This window comes from Grammomys surdaster, unplaced genomic scaffold, assembly GCF_004785775.1.
Source record: "Grammomys surdaster isolate TR1022 unplaced genomic scaffold, NIH_TR_1.0 150, whole genome shotgun sequence".
Lineage (NCBI taxonomy): Eukaryota > Metazoa > Chordata > Mammalia > Rodentia > Muridae > Grammomys > Grammomys surdaster.
The window spans coordinates 20,513,515-20,541,264 of record NW_021604608.1 but is presented as its reverse complement, the minus strand read 5'-3'; the positions used below and the strand labels follow the sequence as shown (position 1 = coordinate 20,541,264).

Here is a 27,750-nt window from a genome sequence, read left to right as displayed (position 1 = left end):
AAACAAATATTTATGGAAGGGTGGAATAAGAGGCTTTCAAGTGGCACTTGAGGTCTACTGAGTGTTGGACACTGAAAATCTGAAGGGGAGAAAAACAGCCGCACCTCCCTCAGCCAGGGAAGCCAAGGAAATTGACTTCATACTGGGCACTCAAAGCTTGCAAATACAGTAAAGGAATAAGAGGTTTTCCTTTCTGAGCTGGGTCTAGACAGCTGATAGGGACTTTCCAAGGCGTGCGTGTACACACACACACACACACACACACACACACACACACACACACGATGATATATTTAGAAGGGAGGAGCCACGTGAAGGAAGGGTTGGAGAGGGAATGTGCCCCAGGCTAAGTGCGGGTGAGCCATCCCTGTAGTCAGAAGGGTGTAGGGAGTAGAGGGTGACTTAAGGTAAGGGCACAATGGAAAGGAGGGGCAGACTGAGGGGCCTTGAGTGCTGCACACAGGGGTTGGAGTTCCTGTCTCTATTCCGTTCCTTCTGTGTGTGCACCAGGTACTATGCTGGGTGCTAGGTTGCAAAGGTGAGTTGGCCTTTCTTCAGCCTGTGTGTTCATTCTCTGATGAGGATGTGGAGTTAGAGGAGGAAAGGTAGGAGTAGAGTTTAGGAAGACCAGGGAGGTGCTGGAGGGATAGGGCTGGAAGGGTTTGGTGGGCGGTGTGGATGTAGAGTGTCGAGAGGCTTCTCTAGTTCACTGCGGAGATCTGTGAGTAAATGAATGATGGTTATGAGTCTGTATCAGGAAAGACACGGGGAAGAGGCTGGGGAATGCCAAAAGTTCCTGGAGGGACGAGAAGGAGAGTAAAAGATATGAAATGCTACCTCACATGCTTTGTCTTCAGGCTATAGGCTGAAGATACAAGCACACTAACCAGGAGAATAGAGAGTACATTTATAGACTATCAGAGGAAGTGGTAGAGTGTGTGTGTGTGTGTGTGTGTGTGTGTGTGTGTATTTGAACCCTTCTTGTCTTCTCAGAGGGGTTCGTTCAATAAAGAGATGGACGCTTAAGTAGAAATGTACTTAGCAAGGCCGCAGTTTAGTTAATAAAGCTAAGCGAGACCCTCCAAAGAGGGACTGGAGTGGGCTGTCCTAGGCCAAGAGCACCTTAGTGGTTTCTGCATTGTGGATTTTAAAGGAGTTTCATGAATATTTATGAGATGGGTGTTGGAGCATCCAGGCCCTCCTGGCCCTAAGCAGTGACTGGTCTCCGGAACTCCTCCCCCATCTCTGTGGCCTGAGCAGGAGGGAGTGTAGCCTTTTAGTGCTTTGGGTCTGAGCCCTGGAGCTACAGTCACACACTCCATCCTTGCTTTCATCTGGTCAGCTCGGCTGTTCATACCCAGCTACCAGCCCTTCAGTGTTCTCAGCTTCTCCATCTTAGCCCTAACACTTTGACATTGATTTTAATGTACAGGTTTGTGTACTGTAAGGCTAGCGCATCAGTTAGTGGAAGGGAACAATTTTGTCTTCAGCGCTGCTTGGGGACACTCTCAACAGATGTCTATGGGATCCCCAAGTAGCATAGGCTTGAGGACAGAGCTGAAATGATAAGCTTTTAGAAATCTTAACCTGAGAGTTAAGGCTTTTTGAAAATAAATTTGGTTTACCATTTTGATTTATCTAGTTGTTCAAACTTGAGAGTAAGCCATCTTATAGACTTATTAGTTACTACATATAGTTATTAGGCCTATACCCCCTAATCCTTCCCAAACAATTTCACCAACTAGGGACCGAAGTATTAAAACACATGGGCCTATAGAGGCCATTGTCGTTCAGACCACTGCAGAGGGGAAGCTATATTGACAGGAGCATTAGGCTGACCTGCCATGATGTAACAGCCACCAGGAAATGGTGCGGGGGTGGGTGGGGGGAGAACAGAAAGGAACTTGGCTATAAAACCTAAAGCCCCGCCCCCCATGATGTACTTCCTTCAGCAAGGCTCTACCCACTGAAGGATTCGTAACTCTCCAAATAGTGCCAGCAGCTGGGGACCGAGTGTTCAATCATAGGACCCTTTGGCAGACATTTTATATTCAAAACATAGCACAGGCCATAGTCTTGGTTTTATCTCTGATAGTATCATTTGTTGAACTTGGTGTTATGCTGGGAACATGTAACCCAGAATAAACTCATACAGGAAGTAAACACGATATCTACATGTCAAGGCAGGCGTCCACTGATGTCAGGTGAATTCCTGGTAGTCCCGTGTGTGGGATCGTCTCAGACTGTCTGTGAACTAGCATTCAGCGTTCTTTTAGGTGTTACTCCCTTTTCCCTGAGACCTCACGATGGACAGAGTACGTTTTACATGAATTGTTTCACTAGGATAGTGAAAGCCACATTTATCTTCATTACTCACAGCTGGAGCCATGTTGGGACATTGTCATATATATCCTATCCTTTTTTTTGTAACTCAACAGTGGTGCATTTTCATAGAAGTGACAGTTGTGATGGGTATATTGTGTCTCAGTAGCCAGTAGCCCTTGTGGCTCTGGTCAGTATGGCTGGAAGCATGGTTGTGCCATGCAATGGTTCTCACGACATCATAGGCTGTGTCTTGCCCCCTCAGAATTCATATGTTGAAATCCTGCATCACAGTGGAAGCCTATTTGGAGGCAGGGCCTTTGAAGAGGCAGTTCAACTGGAGTTAAGGGCTGTTGAGGTGGGCTCTGTCCCTCCATGACAGATGTCTGACAGCAAGAGGAGATTGAGTGTGGGCGTGATATTGGGAAGATGAGGTGAAAACATACGGAATCAGCAACCATGCACACACTGGAGAGAGGCCTTAGGGGAAATCAACCTTTGACCTTTGACCTCTGGTCTCCAGAGTGTGAGAAAAATACATTTCTGTTGTTTTCGACACTCTCCCACTCTGCACAGTGGCATTTTGTGACAGCAGGAAACTTAAAGCTCCTCTAGCACCACAGCTCTTGGGAGCCACACTGCTGTTCTCCGATGGGGTTCTCGGCTCTCCAGAAGGCCAGGTGCATTCGAGCATGTGCAAGATTAACAGGCAGCTCTAGTTCTGTGGCTTTATTCTCCATTTCTGATCGTCATTTTTTCCCCCTTGAAGCTGTATGCCAGCATTTCCATTTCCCTCAGAAACTCTATCAGAGGCCAAGATGAAGCTCAAGTGTTTATCCTCCAGCTTTCTCTGATGGGGAGCCTCAGCTTGCTCTCAATCTTGTAGGCCTAAGCTCAGCAGAGTGGCTGAGTATCCTGCCAGGGCAGCTTTCAGGATGGCTGGCTGACTTTGGCACGAATTGGACTGTGTGCAGGAGAAGCCAAGGTTGGAGGCCAAGTCTGTCTTCTCAGGAGACTGTCCGTGGCAGCCTGGCATCTGTGCAAGCTTAATGGAATCTTTGGTTTGCACAGTGAATCTGTCATAGAGGGATTGATGGCTCCCTCTGGCCTGTTGATTTGGGTTTGATTTACGTGGAAAGTTTTCAAAGAAGGAGAACACTTGAGAGGTCTTTCAAATAAATTAAAAAAAAATTCATTTCACATTCCATCAGATTTGTTTCCAAATCTGGGTTTTCAGCTGGGTAGGGTAAGTAGAGTCTGCAAGACGATGAGAGGTAGTAGTATAATTCTTTCTACTTCCCACTGCCGGGACACCCAGCATCTGGATATTTAAAACCCAGGGTAAGGTATTCTTTTTCACTACTGTGTTTCCAAGGTCCAGTACACGTATCTGATGTTAGTACCTACTGTGTTCCAAGTGAGATCACTACCACAAGGAATGTGGCTTCCGACTCTGTATTTTCACATATCGCTGTTACGTAAGGAGAATGAGGCTGTCATTGTCACACAGTGAAATTTCGAATCACCGGCTTCAAGTTATGAAAGATCATATTTTGGCTGCGCCTTTGTGCAGCCTGGTCTGTCCAGTTCATCTTATGGCTCACGGGGAATAGATGACCTTGAATTCCTGCAGCACCTGTAGTCAAAAATAGTTCTTGTTCTGGGGCCCACAGAAGAGGGCACGCTCGGGAGAGTTGGAAAGGTCATGAAAGCAACACATTGTTGTCTGTATTATAAAACATTATACTACACTTTCCCTTGGTATAAAGTCTGGGAAGCTTTGCCCACCTCCTGTCAGTTCTCTCTCTCTCTCTCCATCTCTCCCTCCCTCTCTTTCTCTGTCTCCCAGATTTTGTTATAGTTCGTATTTGATTCTCTCTCTATAGTTCGTATTTGATTCTCTCTCTCTCTCTTTCTCTCTCTCTCTCTCTCTCTCTCTCTCTCTCTCTCTCTCTCTCTGTCTCTCTCTGTGTATGTTGATGTATGTTTGTGCATATGTGTATGTCGTGCACATGTTCTTCGTGGAGTTGATTACTCCTTCTGTCTCTGTGTGGGCCACAGCTATCAAACATCGGCCATAAAGCTTATGCAGTAAGGATTTTAACCGCTGAGCCATTGCGCCCCCACTTCCCTCCCATTACTGATAGAGGAAGGAGGACTAAGGGTTTATCACTAGGATAAATGATGAAGCTACCTGGTTGAGGAGAAAGCAGTTAAGAAATCTTGTGAGAGAAGACCATCAAAACCCAGCGTGGACAGACAGTGTTATCCAGATGAGCTACCAACGCTCATGTTCCCAGATAAACAGTTTTCTAGGCCGATTGTCCCCCAACAAATGCTGTGATTCCATGTGTACTCAGTTGTAGGGGAAGCCGAGAGATTCAAGGACCAGATGTGGTTTACTTTAAGGGAGGAAAAAGTCAGTGTGTTTCCTCAGTGTTAAAGTCCAAACCCAGAGCTTTGCACATGCCAGAAAAACATTTTACCTCTCCCAGAGCCGTCCTTAGAGTGACTTGAACCAGAGTTCAGCAAACTAGCTTGCACACCGCCAGGTCCGGCTTGTCTCAGATGCAGAGGTGATGCTACAAAAGCAATCTGGTTTTCCATCGTTGAATGGGTGCTTTCCTGACAACTGAAATGACAGGAGGGAGTATTTCAGTGGCTGTATGTGTATAGTTTACTGGAACCCCACTGTGCTCATGCACTTTATATTGTGCGTGGTGCATCCTGGGTAGAGCCAGAGATAGAAATTATGACAGATAGTTGTGTAGTCCTCGAAATCTAAGGTGTTTACCATTTAGCAGGTTACAGGACTTCTTTGATAGCTTGGTGTAAACAGTTGTTTTTATTTAATGTGACTTTTTACTGTGCCCTCTTCTGGTCCCGATGTACAGTGTGGAGAGATGGTGGATCAATCAATCCATGAACCAATTCTTAAATGTAAATAATGCCTTTATAGCATCTCTGAAAGATGACTCCAGAGTGTCTTGGCCGTAAGAAACACACATGCAAGCATTAAGAAAACAGATGAGCAGTTCTTTTTATTATTTTCCTAGACAACTCGTTCATTTCATCAGTAAATTACCAAATGAATGCTGCCTCCCTCGGCTACTCTTCTAGACAGTGGGAACGGATCTTGACAGACACGGCCCCTCTATCTTGCACCATACGCTTTCATGAGGGGAGCCAGATCACACAAGCAAACGTAGCAGAGTGAGGTCATAAGCATAGAGACACGGGGACAGGGAGCAAGCTGGGGCCCTGGGCAGCTGCTGTGGTGTGTTGTGCACAGGAGCTGCTGTAGGTGAGCTGAAATCCATGGTGGAGGAACCGGGAGTAGGTGTTATATAGGGACTGTCCGGGGCCAAGGCCTTCTGGGTGGAGACAGCTTGGCTATTTTTTTTTTGAGACCCCTGGAAGCTCCCCCGGGGGCATGAAATGCATGTGTGAAACAGAAACAGGAAGGAAAGTGAACTCCAGGCACAAGTACAAGGTGGGCTGGAGAAGGGTTTCAGGGCAGCGGAGGACCACACCCCAGGGTACTGAAGGGTTTTCGTTTGAGTCATGGCCTTGCTGTGGAGCCCTAGCTGCTCAGAACTTTTGATATTCCTGCATCAAATCAGCCCAGTGACTTTGTGTGTGTGTGTGTGCGTGTGTGCGTGTGTGTCTGTGTGTGTGTGTTTGTATATTATATGGAGAGGAGAGTTTGAGCAGAGAGTTGACTTGATATGACTTAAGGACCAAGTAAGAAATATTCTCTTGGTGTGTGTTTTTTCCGCAGATGATATTCTGTGGATTAACCCGCCCCTCCTGCATCAGTGCTCCAGACCAAGAGTTAGCTTTAAACTATCAAGAAATACTCTGAGTTAGTCTTTGATGCATTGATGTACTTGTCATAAAAGTGGGGTTAAAGCCGGGCCGTGGTGGCGCACGCCTTTAATCCCAGCACTTGGGAGGCAGAGGCAGGCGGATTTCTGAGTTCGAGGCCAGCCTGTATGTACTACCCTGTGAGTTCCAGGACAGCCAGGGCTACACAGAGAAACCCTGTCTCGAAAAACCAAAAAAAAAAAAAAAAAAAAAAAAGTGGGGTTAAGAGAATAGTAATTACAGGGTAGTATATTGTCAGGTGAGCGTTCAAAAGTCTTCGTTTTCTCTGTATCCATCCAAGGATGCTCAAGAAACATGTCACATCCGTAGGTGCTTCACGTGTGTGTACATCTACATACCATGTGTACGTCTAGTGCTTGAGGAGTCAAGAAGAGCCAGAATTACAGACGATTGTGAGCTGCCATGTAGGTGCTGGGAATTGAACCCAGTTCCTCTGGCAGAGCATGACATGGCAGGGGGACTCCAAAGTACAATACCTGTCTTGGGCTAGTAGCAGCCAAGTTCTCCCTGTTCTTGAACCTGGTGGGTGAGGCAGGGGCATTGGTGGGAGACAGAGCTCTGTGTATAGAGAGTTCACTTGACAGGACCTAGGGAACCTGCAGGAAAGGATCCATTCTTCTTCCTTTGGGTTGTCCCAGAGAACCAAACAGGGAGCCAGAGGAGAGAGAGCCTCCTGTTAGATGGCTCAGCTTCTCTGAACATCGAACAGTGTGGAAGAGCAGAGGGGCAAGTGGAATGCTCCACCTTAGAAGGCATCTCGTGGTTATTATCTGGGTTCCTTCTCTGTCACCTGCCCTCTCCTGCTGTGATAGTGTTCTCAGCTGGACAGGATCTGGAATTAACTAGGACCCAAGGCTCCAAGCATACTTGTGAAGGATAATTTAGATTAGGTTAGTCTCTTGACATGCTTGTGAGTGTTTTCCAGACTAGATGAATTGAGATGGGAAGACCTACTTTAAAATAGAGGGTGGCCGCATTCACTGGGCTTGGGTCCTGGACTGCATAGAAAGGAAGGAAAAGAAAAAAAGAAAGAAAGAAAGAAAGAAAGAAAGAAAGGAAGGAAGGAAGGAAGGAAGGAAGGAAGGAAGGAAGTAGCTGGTGGACACTGGGAGCCAGTGTTTTTTTTTCTTCAGGAGTGTGGCCCCTGGTAGGTTGCTCACCCCTACCCCCTTACTCCAGTGATTGAAACTCTACCCGTGCATCTTCTTACTTCACTAATTGAACTCAATGTTTTTTTTGTTTTTTTTTTTTTAAAGAGATCATGAAGTTGGAAGGAGGATTGAGGGTTTCGGGATGAGTTGGAAGCAGGGATCGAGGTGGATTTGATGTAAATAAATTGTATGTGTGTATGAAATTACCAAAAGAGCTATAGAGATGGCTCAGCATTTAAGAGTACAGGCTGCTCTGCCAGAGGAACTGGGTTCGATTCCCAGCACCTACATGGCAGCTCACAATCGTCTATAATTCCAGCTTTTCTTGACTCCTCAAGCACTCTAGGCATACACATGGTATGTAGATGTATACACACACACGTGAAGCACCTATATACATAGAAAAGAGGAAGAGGAGGAGGAAGAAGAGGAGGAAGAAGAGGAGGAGGAGGAGGAGGAGGAAGAAAAGGAGGAGAAATACCAAAGGATAAAAAATATTTGAAAAGAAAAAAGCTGGCTGAGCATGACCAGTCTTCATTTTCTGCTTCCCAGTTGGGGACACTGTGATCGGCCACCTCAAGGGCCAGTACCATGGCTTCCCTGCCATGATGACCTCTGTCAAATAACTCCTCATCCCCTTAAGTTGCCTTTATCAGGGACTTTACCCATAGCAACTGGGGAATTCTTTAACACAGCCTCCTGCACCCCGAGACACTCTTCACTATGCCCAAAGAAGGGGTACACCCATGAAGGAGGGTGCACACAAACACATCTGAGTCCCTTTGGATATTCTATGATGACTTTTCTAACTCTGGCAGAGGATCCATTCATTCACTAAAATTAGAGGATCCCCCCCCCCATTGTTTCTGTTGGAATCTAGAACACGCTGTTCATTGAATATACAAGCTGGGTTTAGATAGGGCGACATAGCCCACTTTCATTCCTGATTAATTCAGAGCATATGTGTTACCGACGGTAGAGTTACACTTCTCTCTTTGAAACACAGTGCCTTTCATGGCGGGCACAGAAGGAAAAACACTGCGGGTGAGGGAGAAATCTAAAACCTGTATTGGGTTTGGCTTTTCTGGTTACAAAGCAGGAGAGCAAGGGCTGACTTTTAGCTACTTCAATCCAAATGGCTTCGGTGTGTTTTGCCACTGGCCATATTAAAATTCTGAAGACATGGAGATCCTGTTCATGAAACTGCTTCTCTCGACAATGTCTGTGATGGACTGTGGTGCTCAGTCAGCACCCCGTGTTTAGCCACTTCTGAAAATAGATGGTAACTTTACAGTTTGTACCAGAGAGAGAGCTGAGACTTTTTTTTTTTTAAATCTTTTGATCTTCTGAACATACTTGAATTTTCATTAGATACTGAGATCGGAAGATTTGAGTAACCAAATAATCAGTGCAGCCTTTAAGTCCACAGAAAGGAACATACCACAGCCAACTTCAAGCCTTCTTCTGTAGACGATAGTGCCTTTGCAAGAACCCAATTGGTTGGACGGCAAAACTCACTTCCCACTCTTTCTGAAGTGTGTCCATAAAGCGGGGACTATGGCATATTGTCATGTTGGTTTGGGTCCCAAATTGGTGACCTGGCTAAAGACCTCTGGTCAGAAAACCTCTTTCTCTTTTTCTGTGATTACTAGTCATGGTAGGAAATGTAAACATGGTCTGTGCTCCTTTAGAGCCAAGGGAAAAAAATCCCCTGTTGAGTTTCCCATAAGTTTTGTAGAGCCACAGTGGTGTATGATTCTGCTGTAGTTGTTTTTATTTTTGCCTGGGGGTCAGCCTTACAGGGTATCCATGATGTGGTGGGGCCTCAGGGACTCTGGAGCTCTCTCCTACCATACCTGTGGCTCTGGGGTTAGCTTAGAGGGGTGAGTTACATAATTCTGCTTTAAATGGGTTACATGAATTATGTGTGGCCTGCAGAGAGATCCGAGACCCAGGGATGCAGTGGACACAAGGGGTCCCTGGCTACAGTGATTCACCTTCAACAGTTTTTTAAAATTGTATCATAGTGCAAAACAAGCAATACACATCCTAGGCGAACGGTACATTAAGTTTTGAATTTGAATCTTTGCCCTGAAGTGCTGTGTCCTGGGATATTCCCAGATAATGCTGCTTAGCATCAGGGGTTTGCAGCTCCCAGCTACCCACCGGAGGTTGTACCCCATATACCATAGCATGGGTATTCCTAAGCCTTGACACCCAGTTAAATGTAGCTTTAGCCTATGATGCTGAGCTTTTAGCACACAACCCTGTCGAACTCAAAGACTCTGTTGATGGCGGCAGACATGGCAGAGAGAGATCCTGTCTTTGTGGTTGGAGAGAACAAACCACAGCTGACATGGAGCCAGGCCTCAAAGGATCCTAGAGGAGGGAAGGACAGCAGCTGGGGGCTGAGTGTGATCTGTGGCTGACTCCAGTTCTCAGGGCTCAGTTCTTTCCCACTCATATCTATGTTTTTATGAGCCCCTCCCCCAAGCAGGAAATGGGCCAGTGTTGTTATCTCCCTTGGTCATTTGCATTTTCAAATGGCATCTCATGGGAAACATGAGTGTTTCTGTGGCTCAGCTCTTGGTTCCCAGAGTTTGGTCTCAGGAAGAATCGCTGTCAATCACAGTGATTAGGCAAATCTCACCTAGGAAGCTCATTCTAGGCGGAAGTATAGGGAGTCTCACCGAAATCTTCCAGAGAATAATTTCCTACGGAGAGGGCAAAGGATGTTGGACAGGGCATCTGAAGGACTGAATTGCCTTTCTTTTAAAAAGAAAAAAAAAATGTGTTTTCCAATGCCATTAACTAATTATGTGTAATAGTGTGTTCATTATGAAAGTTCACACATGTCTATAAAATATTTTGATTGTATTTATTCCCCTTACCTTCTCTTGTCCCCTGCTATGCTTGTTGAGCCACTCTTTATTCACAACACGCCCACCCTTCTCTTCTCCTCTTTTCTTCTCCTCCCTTCTCTCTTTCTCTTTTTCTTTCTCTGTCCTTTCTCTGTCTGTCCTCTCTCTCCCCCTTCCTTCCTTCCTTCCTTCCTTCCTTCCTTCCTTCCTTTTTCATTCTTTCTTTCCTTCCTTCTTATAAATGGCACAGTGAGTTTATTACAGTTGTTACAGGAGCATCTTCAGTGGCTATACTGAAGAAATCTCCCTCCCCCATCAACTATTCCTGCCTATAAGTCTTTATGCATGGACAGGATATTAAAGGAGATCATACTTGGTAACGTTCATTATAAACAAATACTAAGTAACATTTAGGAACCAGCATTAACTTTGTTGTGAATGATAACGGTACTGTTTCTAAATAATGCGCTTTTCTTATTCAGTTTACCGCCTACTCTGGCTCTCTCTTTTCTTTTTCCAGCTCTCTTCCACAATGTTTCCTGCTCTTTGATGGGGGTGATATCGATATCCTGGTTTTGACTCATAGGCTCTCCCTCTTCCATGACATGATGGTGTTGGACCCCATCTTGTGTAGATAACCACAGCTTCTGTGAGTTCAGGAAAGCTGCAGCCGTGTCATACCCAGAAAACAGTGTTCCACCAGTTTACCGCCTACTCTGGCTCTCTCTTTTCTTTTTCCAGCTCTCTTCCACAATGTTTCCTGCTCTTTGATGGGAGTGATATTGATATCCTGGTTTTGACTTGATGACAGTGCTTTTTGATGACTTTCTCTGACAACAGCTGACAGCAGCACTAACCTATGGGCACAAAAATCATTTAGAAAGCATGTGACCAGCACATCCTGTCCATCTAATGAAACAGCAGTAGTAGCTCCCCCATGGGTCTGTGAATTCCACAGCCTCGAGCTTTTGCCGTGCCACACATATATTTGCTCTGTTGGAGCTGGCCTGGGACTAACCAGAGCATGGCAGTTTCTGGGATATATGAACATCCAGATCCTTGAAGTTCTAGGCTTGAGATCATAGACCAGGGGTGTTGGGATTGTCTGTCTGGGTTTGTTGTTAGATTTCCCACAGTCTTTCTGACACTTGATGTAGAGGAAGAGACCAGGATTCTAGTGAAATTAGCTGTCGAGCTTGAAGTCTGAATTATCTGAAGGTTCTGTGAGGGGAGGGTTATCAAGGTAGAGAAGAGTAAGTTTGAAAACTCCATGTCACACATTCCACTGACGAGCCTAGGTGAAGTATGTTCCCCAGATACACCCCATTCCTGTGTTCTTACACAGACCATTTGCTAAAGATGACTGGCCATTATGCAACTAGTTTTAAGGGTAATAATTTATGACAATATCAAGAGTATTGACCTCACTGGGTGTGGTGGTACATGTCTCTAGCCCCAGCACCTGAGAGTCCCAGGCAACAGGACCAAGAGTTCAAGGCTAGCCTGAACCTTCCCCATCACACAGAATAGCTGTTGCTTGACATACAAAGAGGAATGAAGGCCATTGCCCAACCAGCCCTCCTCTCATCATTATCTGAATTCTTCCCTATTTGCTTTTAGCTGCATGAGACCCTGTGTCCAAAAAAAAAAAAAAAACAAACAAACCCTCAAACAAATCTGTATTCGTTCTTTTTAGTCTTTTAGAAATGGAGTTTCAGGATTACAGAAAGGAGGGAGACAGCGCAAAGAGTTCCTGTGTACCCCTCTGCCTCGTTTCCCCACTATTAGCATCTTACAGTACGTGTGGCACATGTGTTATGAATTTGTGGGCTGACAGGAGCACACTGTTAGCAGTCCCTGGTTTGTTCACATGTCTCTAGTGTTGACTGCGAGCCAAATCTGCCCTATTCCACTTCCTGCTTTCTCTCATCACACGGGACAGCTCTTTCTTGACCCACAGTGACATAGGAAAAGCAAGGAAGTTTCCGGATAACCTCCGTCATATTTCTATCGTTATTAGTATTCTTCCCTATTTGCGTGAACTAAGTAAATATACATACATACATACATACATCATTATGGTTTTGATGAGCTGTTTTGAAGCAAACTATAGATTCAAAACATAACCACATGTCAAGAATAAGAAAAGCGCATTATTTAGAAACAGTACCGTTATCATTCACAACAAAGTTAATGCTGGTTCCTAAATGTTACTTAGTATTTGTTCATAATGAACGTTACCAAGTATGATCTCCTTTAATATCTTGTAATAATTTTAAATTAGGATCTGGGCAGAGGACCATGTGTCTCACTGTGCTTACTCATCAGCACTGAAGTCTCTTTAGCTTGCAAGTGAGATAGCAAGACCTAAGACTCCGGAGCACGGGGAGGCTGTGGTGAGTCCCCCATACCACCTCTATCTATTGCCAATGTGATTTAAAATAAAAAAACACTACACATTTTAATAAAGTAAGTGGATGAAGTCCCAATGAATCCTGACTTTCCCTCTCTCGGGGAGATGACGGAAGCTGGTTTTGAAATCTCAAGTGATCACATTTGCCCAGCTCGGTAAAGGCTTCCTTATTTTAGATAACTCTAAGCTAGACTCAGAATTCAGTATACAGTGACACATTGTTTTCTGTTGCGCCCACGTCTCCTGGGTCTCAGCTTCTCAGATATGAAACCACATCCTGAATAGCACTGAGTAGACACCACAGAAATGATTTGTGGCTTTACTGCATTTGCAAGTCTTATGTAAGTCTTGGGTTTAATCCTTAGGGTGGAATTTCACAGTGAGTTTCACAATTTTCCTTTAAGGCCAAAAAGATAAAAATAAAAAAATATAATAAAATAAAAAGAGGACTGTAGGTGGAATCCCAGATTGAACACACAAAGCCTGGGTGACAGCCTTACCTGGAAGTGGGGAGAGAGTAAAGAACCAACTACAGCTTTTAACCCAGAGACTCCAGGGTATACTGGGAGGGGCTAGGACTTCCTTTTTACTTTAGCTCTTGCTGGACCATAGACACCTGAAGGCTTGCAAGTGTCTGGACTAGCTGTAGGGGAAATGCCTACCAGCTAGGGCTGCACCTTCTATAACCCAAGGAGTGTAAAGTAGCACCTGCTGGAACCCCAGAAGAGGGGCTGCACCCTTTGGGATGGTTCCCTGTGAAATGCTTTGGTCATACTAGAGAAGGGAGCGTGGCACTCTTGGGAGCGTTTCTCTCTTACTTACTTGCAGATGTGCAGTGAGCTCTTCCTTTATTCATCCCATGGAGTCTTGTTGCAGAACTCAGCTCACTGTGCCTCTGCCCTGAGAAGAACACTCTTTGTTTCTACTTCCATGGGGTTCTGTTGACCCACTTGGACGAGGTTCAGCCTAGCTCCTGGGTGCTTTCTCTTTTGTCCTTAATTTGGATTGCCTTTCCTTATTGTATTCCAGCTGAGTAGATTCTCATATTATCTCTCTCTTCCCAGGGAGCCTGAGAAAAGCAATGCCTGTACATGGTAGCTCTGTATGTTAAGGATAATTACTGTTTTCTTTTACTTTCCATGATCAAATGAGAAGAGAGGGGAATTGTTAAATGTATCAATGTTGTTTCTTTAGTCTTGTCTTTTTAACATCCTTAAATAAAGAGGTTGATTTGCTGAATGGAAATGTCCAAACATACAGCTTGCTTTTTTTTTTTTTGGCATGTGTATATTTAGCATTTAAATATTTTATTTTCAGTAGCACAAGTCATCACAGAATTACTTGAAAATTCTAGAAGAGCAGGAGAAGGAATCTAGAGACAGTAACATTAACATTAATCTGTGTGCCACCTTCTTCTACTCCAGGTCATGCTCAATAGCATTAGCGCCTCTTGGGAGATTATTGGAAATGCAGTCTTAAACCAAACAAAACAAAAAGGAATGCAGTCTTGGATTCCACTGCAGATGCTCTGAATCCTAACTTGACTGGAGTGTGCTTCCATGTGCACTAAAATTTGGTGGTGCTGTTCTAGAATTCATCACCTAGGGAAGTGGGTGAATAGGGACCCCAACAGCCAAATTCTGTGCTTGGGTCTTCATGTTCTCTGTCCCTGTTTCTTGAGATAGCCCTCAGTATATGATAAAGATAAAAATGAAGTCATTTAAACAAACAAACAAACAAACAAGTTGATTTAGAGAGACTCTTGGCTGTCTCACAGGTAATCATTTCATTCAGTAAACATTTTAAAATGTCTGCTATGTGCCCTGCAGCCAGGGGCAGCCACTCAACATATACTGTGGTAGAAATGTGTGAAGGGCAAAGGAGACTGTTGGCTGTGCAGGAATGAAGTGCAGAAAGAGAGATGGTCTCTGGGTGGCACCTCAAAGCAGAAATCAATGATCATGAGTTATTACTGCTGCCAGGTTCTGAGAGAGCATAAGGACGGTAAGATTCACCCCTTCCCTTCTTCCTCTTTGAAGACCTTGTGCTGAGTGTAAGGACAGAAGAGTATGATAAAGTATAAACAAGACAACACGTGTCGGCGTGAGGATATAACCAGAAGATCATGGGCTGAATATCAGCCCCATAATTCTGTATCCTTGGACAAGCTTATTTCCAAGTTACTGACTGATCGTCTCTCTCTTCAGGGATAGGTAGAAAATGATAACAATTTTTATTTTACAGAATTATGGTGCCTTTCTTTTTAAAGTGAGACAGCATAGCAAACAATTTAGGTTTGGGGGAGTATGCAGTCAGTGCTGTGTGGCAAAGGCCTTCCAGAGGTGCCAAAGATGGGAAGATACTGAGGAAAATGATCTGGGATATTCAAGACCGAGTAGCCTATGTGCAGAGGAGGAGGGTGAGATGGACCACTGGGAAGAGAGTGGAGGAAACGCTGCAGTTTTGAGGTCAGATAGGCTAGGCTATGAGGGAACAGGCATCTTGTCTGGTGGGATAAATTCTGTTTCAGGTACGTTGGGTTCTAAATGACTACTCAAAGCTGTGGAACTGGGGAACATGTTTGCTTACACCAGGTGTTTTGTGGGCGCTTACCCATATCCCCTGCTCATCCAAGGGTGGGTACAGAGTGAACTTGCCTGCCTTCTATGGCTGGGTATGTCCAATCAATGTAGGCTAGGACTCTTTGACAGGTTTATTGGGAGTATCCATGTTTGTACAGGGTTCATCACCAAAAGGGGTACAGAATGCAGAATTTTTAAGATCTTAAGGTATTCTGACTCTTCATCATGTGTGGAGATATGCTGAGGTGTTCTGTGACTGATTATCACCTGCTGTTTTTTTTCTTCCTTGTATTTCTTTTCACAAGGTTCAACTATTACTGTAGAACAGAGTTGAGGGTTAAAAAAAAAAAAGGAATAATTGCTCTAACAGAGACATTAGACATCTATTTGTGTCGGTTTCCTTTCATCCGTGACCTCCATTGTAATCTTACTTTATGTGGTGTAGGTATACCATAGTTACCATGGTTACTGGCTTTTATAGGCTGCAACTAACCTGCCACATAGTATGTTAATATTTTATTAAATTTACTTTCATTTTTAGTATTTCTGTTTGTATCTCGTTTCCTCCTCTTTCTCCTCATACATATTCAAAATGTCAGAAACAGATTCTGCGAGATTGAATTAGTTGTGGTGTCATGACCCTCTAGCCTACAAAACTTCAATATCTATCTCTCAAGCAGGAGGTTATTCTCCCAAGTAACCCATAATGACATCATCACTACTAATAGATAATACTTGGATGCCTATTAAAATCTCTCTAATTATCTCATTAATGTTTCTAATACCTTATCCATATCAAGACACAGCCACGAGCCTTCATTGCAATTTGTCTTTAGTTTCCTTTAATCTAGAAGTCACCCTAAGTTTGTTTAGTGTTTATTGTTCATGGCCCTGATACCTTAGGATAGCGGTTCCCAAGCTGTGGGTTGTGACCCCTTTGGGGGTCAAATGGCCCTTTCACAGAGAACACCTATGACCTTTGGAAAACACAGATTTTGAGGTCTGAGGCTGGGTGGTGGTGGCGCACGCCTTTAATCCCAGCACTTGGGAGGCAGAGGCAGGTGGATTTCTGAGTTCCAGGACAGCCTGGTCTACAGAGTGAGTTCCAGGACAGCCAGGGCTACACAGAGAAACCCTGTCTCAAAAAAAAAAAAAAAAAAGAAAGAAAGAAAAAGAAAAGGAAAACACAGATTTTTACTTCATGATCACCACAGCATGAGGAACTGTATCAAAGGGTTGCAGTGTTAGGAAGGTTGAGAAGTCTGGCACTGCCTTAGAAAGTACCAGGGCGTTCATCTGGTAGAATGAGTCACAGTCTGATTGTCACGTTGTTACCTTATGATTTCAAGTAAATAAACACATTGGTACAGTATGTCTTCTGACTGATTATGCCAAGCATCTCTTGGATGAGGTCATCTTCCAGAGGACTGCATCGTGGGGATGCATTTCCCCTGGGAGAGTGATAGGCACCCCTGTGGGATGGTGCTTTGGACTGTGAGCACTGTGTTCTGAGTACTCTTCCTCTAACAATTTCAGCATTTATTTATGATCATTGGCTGTCTAATCAGTGGCTGCCTTGCTGGTGACAAGGTGGGATTTGTTTTATTGTTCATGTGTAATAATTTATCAGTATCATACGTGAGTCTGTCTGTCTGTCTGTCTGTGTCTGTGTGTAGGACAGAAAATAGTTTTATGTAGTCATTTCTCTCCTTCCACACTTACATGGGTTCTGGGTGTCAGTGCCTTTACCTCTTGAACTATCTTGCTGGTCCAATATTACTTTTTTATATTGTTCAAGCTGTCCTGCATTTGGCCAGGAAGTGCCCCTTCCAACTAGCTCCAATGTGCTTTAGCCATATCTGCACACTGTTGGAGCAGCCTTCTGCTTGCTGGTATAGTGAGATGTTCTGGACTTACTTTGTACTTTTCTTATTCTTGACTTAGACCTAGCTATATATATATTTTTTAATTCCCCATAGAGTTAAATGTTTAGATCAAGATCTGGGTGGCTGGATTTTTTTTTTAAAATAGATTTATGTCAGCCAGGGCATAGTCATTAATCATTTGTTTAGGTCCTCTCCATCACCCACTGATAAGATCATTCCTGTTGTGGCTTTGGGAATTAATGGTAAGAAAAGATGAAGAAGGCCATGCAGAGCAGAGGCTTGGGACTTTGGACCAGAGGTGCCAGAAGGATGCTTAAAGGAGAATGGGCTCATGCCAGAGATCAATTGAGAACACATTGGAATTCTGCCCAGGATGTCACTAGAGAGCCCGAGGAAGTACTTCTTGTTTTCCAGACAGATTAAAACTCAGTTGCCCTTTTTTTAAATATCCAGTGGCAGCAAGATGTTTTACTCTGAGCATCTCACTAAACGTTTCCATACCAAGAGGTCTATATTTTCAGTCAGTGTCAGGCCTGGATAGATGGATGCATATTTCAGTGTCTCGTCTTTAAATGATAAACATGTATAGCTTTTCTTTTGAATGCTCATGAGAAGGTGGAGTCTGTGCGTTTGCCTGTTAACGAGGGTATTTGATCATTAGTCATCACAGGGGCATATATATAGCACTTAAGACAGCAACTTTTGAAATATTAAAGCCAGGGAACTTCGAAACCGTTTCCCAACGCAATCAGCATGCATTTGTTGTGGTAAAGTCTCTGAAGGAAACCTTGACCTTGGATGGACTGATATTTCTGGAACTCAAATTTTGTTTAAAAAATGTAATAGTATAAATCAAAATGTGTGCTTTATAGCTCTTCTGCTATTTAACATAAACTAAATATGACTTTTTTTTAATATAAATAAACATGAAGCCAGTAGTCTGACAGGGGAATCTTTGAAAATGCTTTTAAAAACAAAAGTATGATATAATAAGGGTCACGTTTTTTGTTTTTGTTTTTTCTCTCTGCTAGCATCTTGGGACATTAAAACAAAGACAATGAATACCTGCAATATGTTTTGCATTGCAAGAGTATGATTATTAATTACCTAGGCACCCTTTAAAAATGCTCTGTAAGTTTGTTAAAAAAAAAAACCCAAACATAGTCAGTAGCTTTAAAAAAATATTTTTAAGATATATTCTTTGACAGTTTTGTGAGGTTTTTTTTAATTCTCTCCCAGCTGCTTGTCTTTATCTGCCCCTGCCCGCTCTGGGCCCCCTCTCTTCCGGTGTGCCTTCTACACTCATGTCTCTTTCTGTCCCCGACTGTTCAAGTTTAACCAGGGCCCCGTGTAATGAGTATAGTGTAGGCTTATTTTCTGGAGCATGGGCAACTTACCCGTGCCTACCTTACTGAAGAAAAATAACATCCCTTCCTCCATAGCTTCTCAGCTAGGGGCAGGACCTTGTGAGCCCCCTGCCTGTCAGTGCTGGAATTTTGACTGGCTTACTCTGCAGGCAACCAGCATCCCTGAGTTCCTGAGTGCAATGGCCCTGTCCATCTCTCAGCTCTTACGTCCTTCTTACATCAGCAGGACTTTCTTAAGGATGGAGAGTCACTGAAAGAACTGCCTGGGACCAAGTATTTCTTTCCCAGACAGGTGAGCTAGGAAAATGATCCGAGCACAGGCGAGGGAAGTCACCACAGGTGTGACAAATTGCCCCAGATCGACCCTTAACTTCACTGTGTCTCCAAAGCCCACTTCTTACGTGAGGTCGTGATGTGGGATTAAGTTTCTTCACTCATGACTAAAAAGCCACTATCTAATGCATATGGATTATTTTGGCACTAGCCAAATGTAGTGGCACAAACATATCACCGAATTTGAGAAACTGAAGCTGGAGGGTCTGGACTTCAAGTTGAGACTCAAAAATGTCTCAAAATTTTGGTTGAGAAAATTTTCATATAGCCAAGCTCCTCTGAACTTGTCATGAGTTAGTTATAACGACCAGCCTCTCTTTTCTTTCTGCTTAAAGCTTTAGGTTTGCCTACGTCCTTCCTTGCCTTTGTCTTATCTTGGCCTTATTTGAAGGCGGTCTATCCAGAACACAATGTCTTTATTCAGGACAAAATTTCGGGTACTCAAACAGCGTGGGTATAGTAAATAGTAATATCCAAGCAAAAAAAGAATCTTTCATCTGGACTTTACTAAGTCCCTGACTGTCGTAGCCAGTAAAAGCAGATTATGTTTTGGCCTCTGTAGTGGCTTTATGTACTTTAAACACCCCTGTTGGGACTATATTTGACTTTGACTGGGAAGGAGAAAAATGCTTGGAAAGATCTGGCCTCCCAGCTGGGCCCGGTGCTTGACTCTCCACCACAAGGAATCTCTCTGTGCTCCTTGTTCTTGGCTGCTCTCACAGGTGACATAAAAACAGGCGTCAAAGGAGAATTTCCCCCAAATTTGAAGAAAATAAAAGTCACCTTGTTCCAGTTCTGCTCTCTGTAGCCAGCGGGTTTTCAAATGTGATTTTTTTTTTCTTTCTGATTTTTTTTTCTAGCCATAAATACTTTAAGCAACATGGGGATGGTTTTTGAGTGTGTTTTTGTTGCTAGATTTTCCTTGAGATATTTTCCCACTTCAGTAGGAATTTCACATATCTTTAAAAGCTCATCTTTTTTGTGCGTTTACATTTTTAACCTGTTTAAAATATTTTTTAGTTTTCTATTGTTTATTTACATTTATTTAAACAAAAATTATTTAAAAACTTCTTTGCGCATATCCTTTTGTATGTGTTTTGAAAACTTTTAAAGAAAATTCATTCTTTAAAAGTATGTGTTGAGCCGGGCAGTGGTGGCGCACGCCTTTAATCCCAGCACTTGGGAGGCAGAGGCAGGCAGATTTCTGAGTTCGAGGCCAGCCTGGTCTACAGAGTGAGTTCCAGGACAGCCAGAACTACACAGAGATACCCTGTCTCGAAACACCCCCCCCCCAAAAAAAAAAAAAGTATGTGTTGATTTTTAAGGAATGAGAACTCAGCCCTTTTGGCCTTTTTGGTTTTCCTTCTTAACAGTTACAGCCAAGCGCTGCGGTCAGCTAGAGTCTGTTATGCCATTTTCATAGTGGTCTATTCAGAAAGAGGTACTGATGGCTCATTGACACCTCATTTATCCTAACATTATTAGGCGATTTCTCACAAGTAACATTTCCACATAACTAATCCTTAAGTATTCTTAGAAGCTATGAACATTGGAAATCGAAATCTCCTCAATATAATGACAAAAGATGACTCATGATTTAATCTCTCTGGATGGGTCACACATATCCATACATGTAGTTAGCTTTCCTCACCTACATTACATGCAGCTTTAGAAAACACATACTATGCAAACCCCATAGTGCTTATGGGGTTTGGGCACAGTGCTTAGAAAATTGTATGACGGTTTTAAGCAAGTAAGAAATAAATAATGCAACAAGCATTTGTGCTCATCGTGTTTTATCACCTGCCATGTATAGTGAGCCTGTGCCTTGAAGTGTTGAAACTTGTGGATTATTGTCAATTGGGGACAATGGGCTCTCTGGAATTACATGCTTTTTACTGGTAATGACAGTCAGGGACTTAGTAAAGTCCAGATGAAAGATTACAGGTATGGATGGGTGCGGCCTAACTCACGCGGTTACCTTAGGTGACTGGCAGGTGCCTGAGGATGTGCATGCTGTGCATGCTCTGGCTGTTCTTAGCTTCAGCCTGGGTGCAGTCTTTTATGATGAGCTGGTGTTTCTAACTGCGCAAACAAATGGGCTGTGCTCTGAAAGTTCCCTCTCAACATCCACAGGTGCTGCTGCCGGAACAAGCGTATCGTGCGGTGAAACAAGACATCCAGCGGACCGGCATGAGTGGTTCCCCATTCCCATCTTGGTAGTATTCCTTTGCTAAAAGCGTGAGGAGAACAATCTGACATAAGAATCAACAATATGTAAATGCTGACTGTAACAGTGACAGTAATAGAAACGTACGTTTGTATTTAGGGAGTGGCTGCTGTTTGGTTGTTGATACTGGGATGAAGCTCCCTGTCTCTTTCTGATCCACTGATTTCTCAGGGTCTTGTGGCTTATACCTGCATTTATTATGCTTAGTTCATCTAATGCAAGGCCTGAATGGGAGCGCTAGAGAAGGGCACAGACTTTAGGCCGTAGGCTACTCACGGCTTCTGTCTTAACTACTCGGTATGTTGTGCTAATGTATTTTTACCTATATATCCCCGTGAACAGTTGCTGGGGAACTAACTTGCGTGTTAAGTGATTGTAAAATTTTTTACGTTTGATGATTGTGGTATGTATGTGTGTGCAAATGTGCCTCGGCATACATGTGGTGGTCAGAGGCCAACTTGTGGAGGTTGTTTTTCTTCTCCCACTACGTGTATCCTGGGGAGTGACCTCAGGTCATTAGGCATTAGTGTCAAGCTCCTTTACCCACTGAGCTATCTCACTGACTCCAAGCAGAATTTTTATGTTAACCTGTTTTCACAGAAAACATTCAAGACTGTCCTTTCCACACTCATAGAGGTGAAGGAGGCTTAGACACATGCCCCCAAAGAATGTTTCGAAAGCCTTCTTCGTCTTCTTTACGTTGTTACTGCTCACTGCTGTTTGCAACCTTCTGTGTTCATGCGATGCTCACGTTGGAAGGGGGTTCAGTGTCAAGTGTGATTTCAGAAGGCCTTCTCTCCTATCCCAAACTCAGTATGGTTAGACGTGCAGATCCCCAGAAAGATGTTTTTGTTACGTGGTCAGTTGCCAAGAAGCCTTGAGAGTTCCAGCTTAAGGAATGCTGATAAGAAAACGGTTCAAACGCCATCCAGACTTAGAAAGCCCTGTTTATACATCGTGAACAGAATTAATGTGTGCACGCCAGTATTTCACATCCAGTGAAACCACACTTTTAATTATGCAGAAATACTCTGAGAAGCGTCGTTGGCATTTTGATTTTTAATTTCTAGTTTGACTTGAAATTTAAAATTTTTGCCTCTATACAATTTCTACTTATATTTGGACTGTCTGACCTCCTTGGGTGATTGTTATTAATTCACAAACATTGTGGGAAGAGAGAGCTTGCCTTTTGAGTTTTGTACCAAAGATCTGGAAAAAGCATTTTTCACTTGCATTTTAACGTTCTATGCTACTTCTCTCAGAAAGGTTGAGTGGGTCTGTGGCTTTTCTGTTTTTATTCATGGCATAGTAAATTTTATTTGCTTTTAATGGACTTTTAGTTGTGAAGGGTCTCAGGAGGCTTTTAAAAAGAAACTTTCAAGTGATTAGGATCTAGACTTTCTGCGTTGTCTCATTTCTTTTGTGTTTTATAGACATGCGTGCACACATATACAGAACAGGCATGTATATGTGATATGTGTGGGTGAGTGCAGGCATATGTGTGCTGCTGCACATGTGTAGAAGTCAGAGGACAATTTTGAGCATTGGTTCTTTTCATCTCTTTGACTGTGTGATCCAAGGTGTGAGCCCAACAGTAGCTTTTACTAGCTGAGCCATCTTGCCAGTCCATACCCACACGAGAGCTTTGCTCAAGACCCACTGCAATTTCAGGGGACTCCAACTTCTCCTCTGGCTTCTGCAGGCACTGGTACACAGAACATTCACATAAATGAAAAACAAATCTTAAAAATATAGTAACATCAAACCTCATAGATTTTATTATGTTTACTATAAACTTAATTGTTATTAAATTATGTATTGCCTTAAGTAATGATAAAAAGGTAAGACTTTTAATTATGAGGCTTATTAAATATGCATATTAAAATATTTCCATGTATATATGCACATATTTATGTACATGGATGTAATTTTTAATTCTAATTATTTTCAAGTTTCTAAATACAAATCTATCAGAATACAAGAATTTTGATAATTTTCATCAAAAACCTTTTTTTTTCCTTTTTTTGGTTAAAGTGAAATATTTGCAGTAATGAAATAATATTGTTGGTGGAAATACAAAATTATTTAGGAATTTATTTAGTTGAATATTGTCTTACAATTGCATATTAATTTTAAAAGGAACCCCTTTGTGTTGTATTTTTATTCTGTCATTGAAGAACATTTAAAAAAGGATTGTGTTGGAAGGCACCAATCCATCTGAAAAATGGAATGAAAAGACAAAAAAACAATTTTCTGGGTTTTAGGATCTAGGCCTTTGCAATGATGTTTTGGTTAGGAGGCACTGTTCCTTTGCAGTGGTGTTTTTGGTAGGAGACACTGTTCCCAGAAAGCAAGGCACTTACACCATCCTCCAAAGAACTTAGTATTTCTTTAAAATCCAATACAGCCTCTTGTGAAATAATTTTCCCTCCCTTATTCCAAAATACTCTCCTTTGGGATGCATTGTGGTATTGTTGTGAACATTTTATTCTGTTTTGTAAAGGCGAAGTATCTGTGGACTTGGGTTTACAGTGGCAAGCTAAAGACGTCCCTTGTATTGCCAGAGGGACTGTGTTCAAAGATTCCTGCTTAGTACTGCGCTTGGTGAGATGAAGGGAAATGTGTGTGCATGAAAGCATGCTCGAAGTTACTCTTAGATTAAAAACTAAGGCTGCCAATCAAAACAACAAGAACAAGAAGGCTTCCCTCCAGCAAGGTCCTACTCTTGAAGCAAGGCCTGGGACTGCTTTCAAAGAGGTTAAAGTCAAATGAGCAGGGTGGGGGTGGGGTGGGGGAGGAGCTGTTCATTTTGAAATTTATTAATGTCAAAAGCATTTTCTTGAGACTACTTTGGAAACTATAAGAGGTAATTAAGCACATGGCTGGTTCCTTTGGAGGAAATTAAACAGCCTAAATAAATCTCACACTTTAAAAAAAAAAACAAAAACCCTTCTGCCTGGGTGGTGGGAGTGGGCAGTATGATGGCGCATGCCTTTAATCCCAGCACTCAGGAGGCAAAGGCATATAAATCTCTGAGTTCAAGGCCAGCCTGGTCTAAAGTGAGTTACAAGACAGCCTGGGCTACACAGAGAAACCCTGTCTACAAAAACAGATGAAACCAAACCAAACCACCACTACCACCACCAAAATCCCTTGTTTTGTTTTCAGCATTTGCTAATTACGTGTATATTTTTGAAGAACTTTTTAAATTACTTTTTATTGTATATGGAGTGGGATGGGGGCGGGGAAATGCATATGCCATGGGAAGCATGTGCAGGTCAGAGGACAACTTCTGAGGGTTGGTTTTCTCTTTCCATTGTGTGAGTCTCAGGAGTCGAACTCAGGTCATAGGACTTGGTGGCAGATATCTTTCCCCACTAAGCCATCTTGCTCTCTCATAGATCTGTTTTCAAAGCCTTTCTTGTCTGGTTGAACATGATGGCATGCCTGTAATCCCAGCACTCTGTAGGAAGCTGAGTCAGGAGGTCTGGGAGGGAGGCCAAGCCTGGACTAAGAAGGAAAACTACAGTAAACCCAAGTCAGAGGAAGGTCTTCTAGGTTTCAATACTTGGTTTAATGTTTGGAGAAAGATCATGGTGACTGTCTCGGTGACAGATGGAGACATGCTCAAAAAGTCACCAGGGGTTCTTTGAAAAGAAGCAAAACCAAAGTTAATCTATTATCCTATTTAATACATATATTTTCTATTTTATGTTTATAGTAATAGAGCAGTGTGTGCTACACATTGTCTAAGAACCTGTATTTCCCATGAAGCTACGAACAGTGTTCGTGTTAAGGAAGATTAACTATGATATAATTTTTAGTGCAAGGGTAGCAGTTGGACCTCAGCCTCTGTTTGCTTGAAGGCTGCCCTGGCCTTTAGAAAGAAGCATAATTATGGGAGATGCTAGTTTATTGAGAGTAAGTTTTATATTTCAAAATCTCTGCAGTGTTTGCGATCATGAGACACATTCTTACCAGGAGGCTTGCAGGACTGAGTGTGCAGTCAGAACTCAGTCACTGTGTGGCAACTGTTATGTCTATTCTTTAGCATCTTCTGTGGTCCCTCCTTCATGGGCTCCTGCTCTGCTACCCTAAGCAGTATCTCCGAACATGTTAGACGTCTACCCGTACATTTCTCTCTCCAAACACACCAGATGTCTGCAATAAAGCTGTGGCAGCACGGGTACATTTGGGGAGTGGTGGGACGTAACTTTCTCGTGGTGCAACTCATAATCAGTGTTAAAACAGAGAGGTGAAAGGTTGTATGATTTCTCAACTTTCAGTTAATTTGTAAGCAAATATTTATTGACCCACTATTAAATTGCCCGGTATTAGGTTAGGAGTCCATTATTCAAAGATGCATAAAGTATGCGTTTCAAATTCAGACACCAAATAACTAACATCTGTTTAGCATGGGCTACCCAACAAGTAGCGCACTGGATGTTCTTCAGTGAGACATTCCACACAATACCTCAGGTAGAGTAATCATTGGTCCATGCCCTCTGCACTAAGTTAGGAATAGAACATCTCTGTTCTTTTAAACTCTCATCTGCCTTGGTATTTTCTCAAGCATTTCGTGTCTACTACTCTGTGTGTGCGTGCGTGCGTGCGTGCGTGCGTGCGTGTGTGTGTGTAGGGGGTAATTTAAACATGGCATTGATAAACTAAGAGCATTAAATTTGAGGCACACATCTATGATTATGTGTAAAATGTGGCCATAGTTTTTTTCTAGTGGGACCGATATTAGTTCACATGGTTCACGCTGTGGGACTAGGTCTGCGTACCTGGCTCGTTGGGATTTTAGAAGAAGCACCTTATCTGGATGGGAGTCAGTTCTACTCACCTACGTTTCAATGGGCCATGGACGGTAGCGGCTGGCATGTAACAATGTTGTATGCCATGCCTGGCCCGGGATAACCCCTCTGCTGTTTTAAGACCAACTTTGCACCATCTTATAACTGCTATGTCTCCCTCAGCACAGCACACCTTAAGACCATGTTTGAGACTCCGCTTTTTACTCTGAATGGCCTAGGAGAGCAGGAAGCGGTGGCTTTTACTAGAATGGAAATTGCTACGTCGCTCAGTGTTTTCAGGGCTTTGGAAACATAGTTTGCTATATCTACCAAGGTATTGGCAGTGAGCCGAGACGGAAAGTAGCCTCACGGGAGGGCTCTAGCTTGTCTGTGCTGCCGTCGGTGAAGGGGAAGGGAAGCAATTTCATATAGCTCTTTGAGCTCAGGTGTTCTGGAAATAGAAGGCAAGAAGCTTTGTACTCCCGTGGGTCACTGAGGGCCCAAAAGAGAGAAACAATGCGAGTGGGGCTCAGAGAACATGGCTGTTTCCCCACCAGAAAAATAACTAAGCAGCAGCCAGTGCCCAATTTACTTTCTTCCATAAATTTCAGTTTGCACAAACATCACATTTCTTGATTTTGAGAATTTTCTGTGATAGATTATTGGACAAATCAGCACCATTGGATGGACTTACTATGTAGACCAGATCTTATTCTTCCAGCCCTTAGCAGCTTAATTTTGCTCTTTTAAAGCAAAACCCTTGTCTTATGTATCCATCACTGACTGTTCAGACCCCTTAGCACTCAAGTGAAACCAGTGTGGTGGTACAGGCCTGTGACCTGAGCCCTTGGAGAAGAGACAGGAGAATCCTTGAACTCACTGGCCAGTCTAGCCAATCAGTGAGCTCCACATTGAGTAGAGGCCCTGTCTCAAAAAATAGGTGGTATGGTAGAGGAAGATCCTCATTGATTTGACCAACACACACACACACACACACACTCGTACACACACACATGCACACAAATGCATGCATACACACATTTGCACATACACACATGCACACACACATGCATACACACACACACACACACACACACACACACACACACGAGAGACAGAGACAGACAGACAGACAGACAGACAGGCAGGCAGATAGACAACTGTCAATACTTGTGGACTCTAAAAACTACTTTTAGTTTGCTTTCCTCCATTGTTTGATTCCTGTTTTAAAAACAAAACAAACAAAAAACAAAAAAAACCCACTCCAGCCTGCTATAACTGGTTAATCCTTTAGTGCTTCAATAAAGAAAATAAGATAGATTGTACACTTTTCTCCTGCCCATGTGAACTAATTGTTGTTTCCCTGCACTTAAAGGCAGCAGTTAAACTATTCCTTTCATGTTGAACAGCAGGCTGACTCCGGTAGTAGATTGCCAATGCTCGATGCCTATCTGTTGCATGAGTGAACTCCAGCTTTGGCAAATTAGATTTTGATGGTACATTTTGTTCTGGAGCTGCAGAATGGAATGGCAGATAATTTCATTCAGCAAGCTTTTACATAAGTTGTTTATAAATCTCACAAGTGCTTCAGAGCCTCACAAGCTGGATCTTGTTTATTGATAAGAAAAGTAATCTATAGCCTGTAGTTCTACAACGCAGTCAAGGTCACATTGCTATCAAGTGTCTGGGGATTTGATTTGGGATCTTGACTGTCTTCTAACAGCTAGTATAATGAGGCTGCCTTTTCGTGCGTGCCCCTGTGTGTGTGTGCGTGCAGGGATTCCAAACTTTTGTCTCAACACTTGAACCCAAACATTTTACCCTCTGAACCGCCTCTCCAGCTGGAGATGTTTTAAAGATCCAATATTAAGTAGGGGAAAGATCCTGAACAATTGATGGTAAGAAAAAACCCTAATCAGCC

At 43.1% G+C, this 27,750-nt stretch overlaps 1 protein-coding gene across 14 annotated transcripts in view; it reads left to right on the top strand.

Annotated features, from left to right (window-relative positions):
* The window catches only part of Apbb2 (amyloid beta precursor protein binding family B member 2), a 333,919-nt gene that overhangs the window by 83,356 nt on the left and 222,813 nt on the right, over positions 1 to 27,750 (top strand). The window contains exon 3 of one of the 14 annotated variants that reach the window (XM_028765354.1): positions 20,940 to 21,022. The exons of the other annotated variants lie outside the window; for them this stretch is intronic. The gene's annotated coding sequence lies outside the window, so the exon portion shown is untranslated. The remainder of the gene's footprint in view (positions 1 to 20,939; positions 21,023 to 27,750) is intronic. 14 annotated transcript variants of the gene reach the window in all.